Below are 12,076 nucleotides of genomic sequence, written 5' to 3'. Positions count from 1 at the left end.
CTTTGAGTTCAGAGAGATTTTTGTGGGCTCTTGCTTCCTATTATATTCCCAATGCCTGGCATATAGTAGCTTCCAAGTAAAATGGTCATTGAATAAATGAATGAGTGAATGGAAACATGAATATGATCCAAAGGACTGCTTATTTTAAAACTGAATTTACTTACGGTTGACTGTCCTCATAGGTGGACATTCCTAGATCTCACAGGCTATAACAGAATTTGTGGTGAAGAATTCAACAAATGGTAAATGGGATTTTGGTTAGTTAATACTATCTCCTTTATCTGAATTAATCTCCCTTATCTGAATTTTCTTTCTAAATGTGAGGTATAAGAATGATAGGCCTTCAGGCTTAATTTCCAAAATATACAAACAGCTCTTACAACTCAACAACAAAAAAACAAACAACCCAATCAAAAAATGGGCAGAAGGGGCTTCCCTGGTGGCGCAGTGGTTGCGCGTCCGCCTGCCGATGCAGGGGAACCGGGTTCGCGCCCCGGTCTGGGAGGATCCCACGTGCCACGGAGCAGCTGGGCCCGTGAGCCATGGCCAATGGGCCTGCACGTCCGGAGCCTGTGCTCCGCAACGGGAGAGGCCGCAGCAGAGGGAGGCCCACATACCACAAAAAAAAAAAAAAAATTACAAATAACAAATGCTGGAGAGGGTGTGGAAAAAAGGGAACCCTCCTACACTGTTGGTGAGAATGTAAATTGGTGCAGCCACTATGGAGAACAGTATGGAGGTTCCTTAAAAAACTAAAAAGAGAGTTGCCATATGATCCAGCAATCCCACTCCTGGGCATACATCTGGACAAAGCTATAATCCGAAAAGATACATGCACCCGTATGTTCACAGCAGCACTATTTTCAATAGCCAAGACATGGAAGCAACCTAAATGTCTATCGGCAACAGATGAATGGATAAAGAAGATGTAATATATATACACAATTACTACTCAGCCATAAAAAAGAATGAAATAATGCCATTTGCGGCAACATGAATCGACCTAGAGATTATCATACTAAGTGAAGTAAGTCAGAAAGAGAAAGACATGTGCCACCTGATACCACTTATATGTAGAATCTAAAATAGGACACAAATGAACTTATTTGTCAAACAGAAACAGACTAACAGGGAACAAACTTACGGTTACCAAAGGGGAAAGGGGGTGGTGGGAGAGGGATGAATTAGGAGTTTGGGACTAGCAGATACAAACTGCTATATGTAAAATAGATAAACAAGGTCCTACTGTATAGCATGGGGAACTATATTCAGTATCCTTTAGTAAACCATAATGGAAAAGAAGATGAAAAAGAATATATATATGTATAACTGAATCACTTTGCTGTATACCAGAAACTAACACAACATTGTAAATCAACTATACTTCAAAAAAAAAAGGGGCTTCCCTGGTGGCGCAGTGGTTGAGAGTCCGCCTGCCAATGCAGGGGACACGGGTTCGTGCCGCAGTCCAGGAGGATCCCACATGCCGCGGAGAGGCTGGGCCCGTGAGCCGTGGCCGCTGAGCCTGCACGTCCGGAGCCTGTGCTCCGCGGCGGGAGAGGCCACAGCAGTGAGAGGCCCGCGTACCGCAAAAAAAAAAGAATAAAGAATGATGGCCCTCCACATTTTCTCAACCAGAAATTTAAAAGAGAACTATTTCTCCTTTCCCCTCATCCAGTTTACTTCTACATATCATTTTGGATTCATGGTATCAAGAAAATCATGAGTCCTGAAGACAAGTGATAAAATGACTTGCTTCAGTAAGTCAGAGATAATAATGGAAGAGCTTTTTATTTATTTGAGTTCTACACAAAAACTAGTTAATTTAGCAACTTGAGGCAATGTATTGATGGACTCCAGGATGTTAAAATGTGGTATATTAACACATTTGAGTATATATGTTGTTTCTAATGAAGATTGTAAACATACCAATGCTAATCTTTAAAAATGAAGTTCTGTTGATGAAATGTTGATGAAATCCCTGAAGTATCTATCTCTAAAGTCCTTTATAAGCTTTAAAATGGAGTGAGTCTATGATGCATTTTCCCTTAAAATTTCACAGCTTCCTCCCAAGCCTCTCTCCCCTCTGCCTACTTGGCTGTAGTTCTTCCTTTGTGTTATTGAGGGAATCTTCATTGATATTTCAGTATATATTGGAATGGGAAAAATGAACATTCCCAAAACTTCTATTACATAATGTGAACATTATGTATAAACATACTGACATATTTTTCACAAAGTTCTTTAGAAAAACATTCTGTTAATATAGATCACATTTCATTATTTACCTGGAAAGCCAGTTTTATATGTTTATGTCCCCTGTCACCATAGTACCAAGACACTCAAAACACATGAAGCTGAATGTATTCATCTAAGCAAAACAAACAAACAAAAAAAGAGTATCTCCTGAGGCCTTTCTCTTCCCAGGCTATATCATTATAATGCACACTGATTATATAATTTATAATTTTCTCTCAGGAAGATCTAACATCACTTGTTCATTTGCAAATAGAACATGCTTTTTCAGTAAAAAAATAGACTTTTTTTGTTTTTAATGAAAACGGTCTTTGACCTAGTTATAATCTGTTGTGAATAAATGACTTTCAAGAGAGAGTTTTCTTCATTTCAGTGCTGTTATTGTGCTTCATTTCTCTGTAAAAGTATATGTAATAGAACACAAACATTCACAGGTGCTTCTGTTTTATGTGGTTAAGAACTTCTTAAACAGCCAAGGAAGATGGGTGCCTGATAACAGAGCAGAGGGTGTTTATTTCAGCTCCTGATCCTTTTTCATTATTTTAATCGTATTTTTTTTCATACTGGTTTGTATCAACTGATAGGGGAGGAAAGAGAAGAAAACAAATTACCTGTTGAGCATTTGCCATGTGCCAGACCCCCTGCCAGATTATTTTACATACATTAGGACATTTAGGAGCTTCTTTTTAGTAGAACTCCAAGGTTCACGTCTGTACAACAGAGACACAGAAAACCTGAACACTTTACGTATAAAATCAAGTACCTCAAACCCAATTCAGCTTAAAGAACCACCTATTAATTTCAATTTTCACCTGAACAATGAGGGCCTAAATAGGTTTAAACCTCTAAATATAATAATCAAGTCTATTTCTTGATTCCAGTACAGTTTCACAGATGGCTTTTGATATTATCAATGTAAATCTGTGCCAAATTATTAATTTAGTTTTAGATATCCAATCATGTAATACTCTATCACCATATTTATCCTTTAGGATCCTTCATTTATCAGAAGACAATGAACTTTATTTTTTTTTCTTTGGCTGCATTGGGTCTTCGTTGCTGTGCATGGGCTTTCTCTAGTTGCGGTGAGCAGGGGCTACTCTTCACTGCGGTGCACGGGCTTCTATTGCAGTGGCTTCTCCTTTTGCGGAGCATGGGCTCTAGGCACGCAGGCTTCAGTAGTTGCGGTGCATGGGCTCAGTAGTTGAGGCTCGTGGGCTCTAGAGCACAGGCTCAGTAGTTGTGGCACAGGGGCTTAGTTGCTCCGTGGCATGTGGGATCTTTCTGGACCAGGGCTTGAATCCATGTCCCCTGCATCGGCAGGTGGATTCTTAACCACTGCGCCACCAGGGAAGTCCCTGAACTTTGTATTTAAATAGCCATAGTAGAATTTTTCCCCATCATAACTAGAGCAGATGTATTTTTACAATTCATTAAAATTATTCTTAATCATTTTGCCTGTGATTGGAATTATATTTCTGATTCAGGATGAGAATGTATACATAAGTATGTTCATTTTCATTTATAACTAGAGCAAGTGATGTTTCATTCCATAATCGTAATGAAGTGTAGAATGCTTAGTTTGTAAGCACAAGTTCTGGAAGTCTGAGTTCAACAATTTTCAAGTTAGAAGTGAACCTAATAGATCAGCTAGTCTTGGACCTGTTTTACAGATGATGAAACTGAGAACCAGAGGAGTAAAATGGGTTAGGGATGTGTCAGAAGTGAACCATCAGTTAAAATAATGAATCTGATTATTTTTGCTTTAGATATATTAAGGGAATTTTTTTCAGAAACAGAGGAAAATAAAAAACAAAATTGAGTTATTTGTAGTGAGGTGGATGGACCTAGAGACTGTCATACAGAGTGAAGTAAGTCAGAAAGAGAAAAACAAATACCATATGCTAACACATATGTATGGATTCTAAAAAATAAGTAACAAATAAATGGTTCCGAAGAACCTAGAGGCAGGACAGGAATAAAGACGCAGACGTAGGGAATGGACTTGAGGACACAGGGAGCGGGAAGGGTAAGCTGGGACGAAGTGAGAGAGTGGCATGGACATAACATACACTACCAAATGTAAAATTGATAGCTAGTGGGAAGCAGCTGCATAGCACAGGGAGATCAGCCCGGTGCTTTGTTTCCACCTAGAGGGGTGGGATAGGGAGGGTGGGAGGGAGGGAGATGCAAGAGGGAGGAGATATGGGGATATATGTATAACTGATTCACTTTGTTATACAGCAGAAACTAACACACCATTGTAAAGCAATTATGCTCCAGTAAAGATGTTTAAAAAAAAATTCATCAGCCTTACATAATTGTGTATTATCATATGTAGTATTTGTATTGTGTATTGTTTTTAAGTGTCAATGTTCATTTGGATTTATCTACATATTTACTACTTTATTTACTCTCCGTTCTATTTCACTTCTCAAACTTTCCATCTAGGACAAGTTTCCTTCCTGTGTTATATCCTTTAGAATTTCCTTCATTCATAAACCCTCTCTACTTTGTCTAAAAATTATTTTATCTCACATTATTTATTGCATTTTTCAATGGTCATTGAAATGTGGTATAAAAGACGTTTTCATGACATACATTAAAGGTTCTCTTTTACTGTAAAAAAAAAAAAAAACACCAAAAAACAGAGGAAAAAGAACAGTAAAAGTTAAATTATTTTTAACCTAACTAGTATGTCATTTTGAAGTGCCAGTTTTGGCCACTAGATAACATGAATAGTTGCATGAGCCCATTCTTTTGCCTACTAATGAATCTATCAATTCAGTTTAAGCAGACTTATGCAGAATATCTAAAGTCTGGTGATATTACTTGAGGGAGATTTATTTCTCCCTACCTTGTCCATAAGCAGAATGGTTCCTTAGCTGTGCATTTCCTGTTGGGGCTTAGGGACAACAAGAAAAGACAAATGTCCGATTAAATAGCTATCTTCCTAGTTGTACTGGGCTGCTAAATGTGCTACTGTTTAGAAATTTTATTTATAGATCTCAGAGGGCACTGACTTTGCCTAGGGAACCTACCCCAAGTAAAAGTGAAAATTAAAGGGAGAAGGGCTCCTACCTGCTAATGGGGTGAATTGGTGTTTTTCACAGTTCTGACGGAAAAATTCTTTGTCACAAAGCTACAAGTAGATGTCCTTAGTTATCATTGCATAGAAGATGGTAATTATTTGACCAAATAACGGATTAAGTTACTATCTCTCAGGGTTCTAATTTCTCTTTACCTCATTCACAAAAATTCTTTCAGTGATAGAACTTCTTTTTTAAATCCTCCTATTCCTCTTTGTTTCTTTGAGGCTCCAGAGCCCCAGGTGTCTGGCCCCTTAAGCAGAACTGAACTTCCGAGCACTAGTCCACTTAATCCTCCCCACAGTGAGGAATGGGAAAAATGAATAGTAGGTATTGTTGTCAGACTGCTTAAGACTATGTGTGTGTTTGCTCCTGGTATTACAGTGCCGTACCTGTCAGTTCATATTGCTGCAGATCACAACAGCTTAGTTTTTCTAAGATCTTTCCATGGAACAGTAACAATTTACTAATGGACCCAAAGTAAAATCATTTCCTGTAAAGCATATTAAATTTAAACATTTTACATCCAATATCTGAATCTTGCTGCTTCATTCCCTCTTAGCTACCTACCTCCAGCATGACTGTCAGGGCTAGAGTGGAAGCAAAACTCCAGTGTTAGGGAGCTTCCAGTTTGGAAGCAGGTCTTTTAAGTGTGTGCTTCCTGCAGTCCCTTTATTTGTTCCTATGCTAACTGGCCCAAAGCTTGGTGGGAGGAGTAAGTATTGTAGTAAGAGTATAGACTGCATTGGTGAGGAAACTTTAGTTCACTGTTCTTTTATATTTAAGTGCCTGTATTTTGTGCAACCTATTAAGTTCCTATTAAGTAACAGTGATTATATTGAGTACTATAAATGAATTATTAAATCAAAAAAATAAAATCTAAATCTCAGTTTCCTAACTACTTGGATTCTTTCGCTTTCTTGTCTCACATGGTTGTGCAAGGATTAAAGTATTGAAAAGTGATGGACAAATGTGTGATATGACTATCATAGCACAGAAACAAACTATAGAAGGATATGATATACCCTGGGTTGTTATCGTTGGCTACCTGGGCAGCAGGGGAGTTGGGGCAGGGAGAGGATTGCAGGAAAACCATACCTTCGGGCCAAATTTAGAGTATATACAAAAGTAAAGCACTGAAAACAGTTCTAAAAGCCCTGAAAGCAGGATACATGCAGAGTGAGCCCAGACTAGGGCCCACAGAAGAGAATCTCAATTCTGGAACTGTGTACTCAGCTACTGTAGTAACAGGTTATTATTTATTTCTCAGAAGATTGATAATACAAACCACAATATATTTTTACTTATTTTAAGTAGCTGTAGTACACTGCATGTATGTTTAATTTTTTATGAAAAGAAAAAGCAAAGAGTTTTAAAACTATTACATACTGGCATTGATGCTTTCAGGTATGCTTTCCATATGTAGACATGGAGAAAAGGTTTACTCAACTTCAAAAGAAGAAAAGTTAGTGAAGTTCTTTGTCTTTAACTTTCCTGAATGTTATTTGCCTGGAATGATTCAAATAATTTTCAAGCTTGTACTATTATGTAATAAGATAACGTAGCAATTTTATAGTTACTTAACACAATTCAAACTGGGATCATACATTTGAAATTAGTTTGCTGTATTCTTACATTTTCTTATATGAGGGTTACCCTGTTTAGCTCAGTTTTCTGTATGAATGTGTGTTTTGTTTTGTTGCCCACCCCATCCCAATATATTGGGAATTGTGGATAACAACAAAGAAATCTGGAAGCTAGAAGTTGTGGTCAGCCAAAGGTGCCAGATCCTGGTAGCACGGGCTGGAATGAAACGGGTGGGAATGCAGTGGTAGATGGAGTTCAGAGATACCTGTTGCAGAAGAGGTGGTAGAGGAGAAAGAAAAGGCAGCAGAAGATGAGAGGTAAAGGAGATGAGAACAGGTGTTCTGTAAGGAATGGTCTTTGTTTCTTCCAGTCTGATCATTATGGAAAAGAGGCTATTCTGTGAGAAACTAGGGGATGGTCTATAATACTAAGTTTTGTGGTGTAAGTTTTGTGGTGTGATATGTATGTTCCCAGAATTTCATGTCCATGGGCTTACCCAGGAAGTGGCACCTTCTGTTACCACAGAGCCACTTGCAGTTTTCCTAAAGTCCTGCAGAGTACAGGAAAGTCAGGAGTGTATTATGCTGACAGTGAAATTGAGCGGATCTGGGGGTGGGATTTTGGCTGCCATGACTTCTGTTCCTTTGAAAGAGAAGCCCTGTGAATAGCCACTAGACAGAATATCAACCAAATAACTTTCATGGATCTATCATGGCTAACCTGTTGAGAAAGTTATAAATCAAAACCATCACACCCTACTGACTTTAGTGATAAAGTCAGCCCTGCTAAAAAAAAAGAAGAACGTGGGCCTAAAATGGTCCCTTTATCTTAATTTATTACAGCACGTAAGGGAGAGAGAGAGCCAGATCAGCTCCAAGCAAAGCTAGTTTAGAGTGCAAAGCAGTATTGAATAACACTACAATTTTACAGAAAACTTTCATAGGTGTTATTTTCTCATTTGACAAAGGTGAATGATGGGAATGGTAAGGCAAAAGGAAAAAAAGGTTTTAACATTAGCATTACTTTATTGAAAACTCCAAACTCCACTTCTGTGGGTTAATAGGTTAACAGATGTCCATCCGAAAATGCTGTTTTTCAAACACTTTTGTTATATCATCTCAGCATCCCAAGTTTGGGCCACTCTGTTTCCAGCATGTCAGTTGGGAAGATGGGCAGGTTGCTTCCTGTGGAGCTACTGCTTATCATTCTGCACTTTTGTTGGTGACCTTCTCTATGTGAGCCCTATGGTGATAATTTCTGGTTACAAACAAGATGAAGCTATTCAGGTGCTCTTGGCCATCTCTTACAAGTGCCCATGTTTGGGTCTGTGACTTTTAAGGCAAGCCCCATTCACTGGAAAGAGAATAGGTTTTTTGTGCATACAGGCCCATCCTTGCTCTGATGAAACTAAGCTAATATTAGCAAAATTAATTTAAATTAATATTTAAAGCCTTATTTCCATGGGCTTTTCCTGAAGGATGAATGCTCTCCACTCCCAACTTGTGAGATACCTTGCTTCAGATAGTCTATAAAACAAACCTGCTAATAAGGGGATTATTTTGTTTACATATGGACCACGTGTAAAACAGTTTAAATTCTTTGGGTTGTAAGTAACAGTTTAAAACCCAAATCAGACTGGCTTACACCCCCCATAAAAAGGAATTTTATTGATTCATGTACATGAAAGACCAGGAGTAGGTTCTTCAGGCTTAAGCCAGTGTTCAAAGAGCATGACTGAGCACCCAGTTTTTCTTGCTGTCCATTTCTCACCTGCATGGTAGCAGCCTCTCCTCTCATCATCCCAGAGCTACATGCTTCCAGATTCAAGTCCAGAGGGAAAGAATTTGGATGTGACTCTTTCCCAGAAGGGGAAACAAAGATCTCATTGCGTGTAACTTCACTCTAAATGGGTCGTGTTCTTACCCTGAATCAATGCCTGTTCACTGATTGGCCTAGATCTAAACAAATCAGGAGATTAATGTTGGAAGGAAGAGATATTGAATTATATCCTCTGAACTGAGCAAGAACTTTAAGACCAAAAAACTAAGCAGGCAACTCCATAAAGGGTAATTGTGAAGTTTATTGTGGGTAACTTACATAGGGGTAGGAAGGATCAGGAGGAGATGATCCGGAAGCATTCATAGCCGTACTCTGCCTCTGAAAAGGGTAAGGAGGACTTAAAGGGACCAAAGCTAAAAATAGAATCTGACTACTTCGGAGAAGCGTGGTTGGTCCACACTGACAGGAACCCCTGTTTTTCCTCCCTGCCCTTCCCTGAGGGGTCTCATGACTGTTAACTACCTGCATCAGCAAAAGGCATTCTTCCAGTTTTCATATCAGTTGAAGACAAGGGTAAGCTGATAGAGAACTATTAACTCTCTGCGTCAGCAAAGGCATTCTTCCAGTTTTCATATCAGATGAAGACAAAGGTAAAAGCTGGCTTGGGCGCATTCCTTGTGAGTAGGCTAAAGTACAGTCATGCAGAAAGGGAAGGGGTAGGACTGCAGACCTAAGATGGAGCTGACAAAATGGAGTCAGTGTGGTTCAGCCACACAGTTGAGAACAATTTCACCAGAAGCACATGGACCAAGTGTGGGGAAAGAGATGGTCCTCCAGAGGCAAATTAGGGTGGGATCACCATTAGAAGGATAAATGGGTACTTTATCAGGAGCGCCAGATATCCATGCTGATGTGTAACTATGTAAACATTTGTACTGCTTAGAATTATGAACAAAGCACTTGTACTATACAATACGTCTCTCTGAAACTGCCTGGCTGAGGTCACACAGATAGCATGTTGGTGCTAACCTTGGAATAAGATTCAGTTAGTTGAATGACGTATAGCTCATATAGCCAGTCTCCAAGAAGGGAATCTCTGAGACTGTCAGGGAGCTTAAAGAAGCCAGTTTTAGCATCATTGGCTCTTAAACTGGCAGAGCTAAAAGGGACCCTGCTGATCGTCAACTCTCTCACCTCTCAGAGGAGATGGAAATCTAGATCAGCCATATAACTTGCTTGAGATCACAACCAACTTTGTGTGACCTAGAAAATTGATCATCCATCTTCCAGCCTAACACTCTTTTTAGTAATAAATACCTGCTATAATAATAGCAGCTACTATTTATTGAGTGTTTGCTCTGTATTAGGCAGTAGACAGGCATTTCACATGCAGTATCTCATTTAATCTTTACATCTGTTTTATTCTCAATTTATTGGAAATTGAGGCACAGAGAGGCTTTGTATAACTACCTTCAGAAGCTTCAGTTATCCTTTTTTTGCCTTGGTGTTTTAGACTGCAAACAGGTTTTTTTCTTCCAAGATAGGTCAGTGCTGATTTAGAGCTTTATCTTGGGTATACAAAATGGAGTGAGTGAAGAATGACCTGGTCAGAAAACCTGTTATATGTGCTCATAGACTTGACTAGGGTCTAAGGTTCGTAATAAGTAAATTTAAATCTTATTTTTTACTTTTTAAAAAAATTTATTATTTTTTTAACATCTTTATTGGAGTGTAATTGCTCTACGATGGGATGTTTGTTTCTACTTTATAACAAAGTGAATCAGCCATTCGTATACATATGTTCCCATATCTCTTCCCTCTTGCGTCTCCCTCCCTCCCACCCTCCCTATCCCACCCCTCTAGGTGGTCACAAAGCCCCGGGCTCATCTCCCTGTGCTATGTGGCTGCTTCCCACTAGCTATCGATTTTACATTTGGTAGTGTGTATGTCAATGCCACTCTCTCACTTAGTCCCAGCTTACCCTTGCCCCGCCCCGTGTCCTCAGGTCCATTCTCTACGTCTGCGTCTTTATTCCTGTCCTGCCCCTTCTTGTGGTACATCAATTATATCTCAACGTACGATAAGCAAGCATTTAAAATAAAATGCTACTTCCTTCTGGCCTCTGTTGTTTCAGATGAGAAATCCACTGTCTTTACAAGTGGAGTTCCTCTCTAGATTATGTGTTGTTTCTCTCTGACTGCTTTTAAGATTTGTTTTTGTTTGTTTTTACTTCTCTGAAGTTTAATTACAGTGTGTATTGGCATGGATTTCTTTGGTTTATTGTGTTTCTCATTTGCTCGGGTTCTTTAATCTGTAGGGTTTTGTCCTTTACCAAATTTGGGAAGTTTTATCCATTATTTCCTTGAATAGTCTCTCAGTCCCACTTTCTTTGTACTTTATTCTGGAACTCTGATAATACAAATATTGAATTATCTGTTTTTGTTCTACAGGCCCATAAGGTTCTGATTGTTGTTGATGTGTAACTTGACTGACCACAGTGACCAGAATGTGATCAAGCATTATTCTGATGTTTCTGTGAGGTGGTTTTGTTTTCTTTGTTGTTGTTGTTGTTGTTGTTTTTGTTTTTTGCGGTACGCGGGCCTCTCACCGTTGTGGCCTCTCCCGTTGCAGAGCGCAGGCTCAGCAGCCATGGCTCACGGGCCTAGCCGCTCCGCGGCATGTGGGATCTTCCCAGACTGGGGCACGAACCTGTGTCCCCGGCATTGGCAGGTGGACTCTTAACCACTTCGCCACCAGGGAAGCCCTGTGAGGTGGTTTTGGATAAGATTTACATTTATATCAGTGGACTTTGAGTAAGGCAGATTGCTGGGTCGTATGGTAGTTCTATCTTTAGTTTTTTAAGGAACCTCCATACTGCTCTCCATAATGGCTGTATCAATTTACATTCCCACCAACAGTGCAAGAGGGTTCTCTTTTCTCCACACCCTCTCCAGCATTTATTATTTGTAGATTTTTTGATGATGGCCATTCTGACTGGTGTAAGGTGATACCTCATTGTAATTTTTGATTTGCATTTCTCTAATGATTAGTGATGTTGAGCATCCTTTCATGTGTTTGTTGGCAACCTATATCTTCTTTGGAGAAATATCTATTTAGGTCTTCTGCCCATTTTTAGATTGGGTTGTTTGTTGATATTGAGCTGCATGAGCTGCTTGTAAATTTTGGAGATTAATCCTTTGTCAGTTGCTTCATTTGCAAATATTTTCTCCCGTTCTGAGGGTTGCCTTTTCGTCTTGTTTATGGTTTCCTTTGCTGTGCAAAAGCTTTTAAGTTTCATTAGATCCCATTTGTTTATTTTTGTTTTTATTTCCATTTCTCTAGGAGGTGGGTCAAAAAGGATCTTG

General features: G+C 39.2%; 1 protein-coding gene across 1 annotated transcript in view; it reads left to right on the top strand.

Moving 5' to 3' along the window:
* Nucleotides 1–12,076, top strand: part of ANKRD31 (ankyrin repeat domain 31) — a 145,477-nt gene that overhangs the window by 132,389 nt on the left and 1,012 nt on the right. The gene's annotated exons all lie outside the window — the stretch shown is intronic.

Source organism: Physeter macrocephalus, chromosome 8 (assembly GCF_002837175.3).
Source record: "Physeter macrocephalus isolate SW-GA chromosome 8, ASM283717v5, whole genome shotgun sequence".
Taxonomy (NCBI): Eukaryota; Metazoa; Chordata; class Mammalia; order Artiodactyla; family Physeteridae; genus Physeter; species Physeter macrocephalus.
Note: the sequence above shows the minus strand (reverse complement) of the source record. Positions and strands in the feature narration are given on the sequence as shown.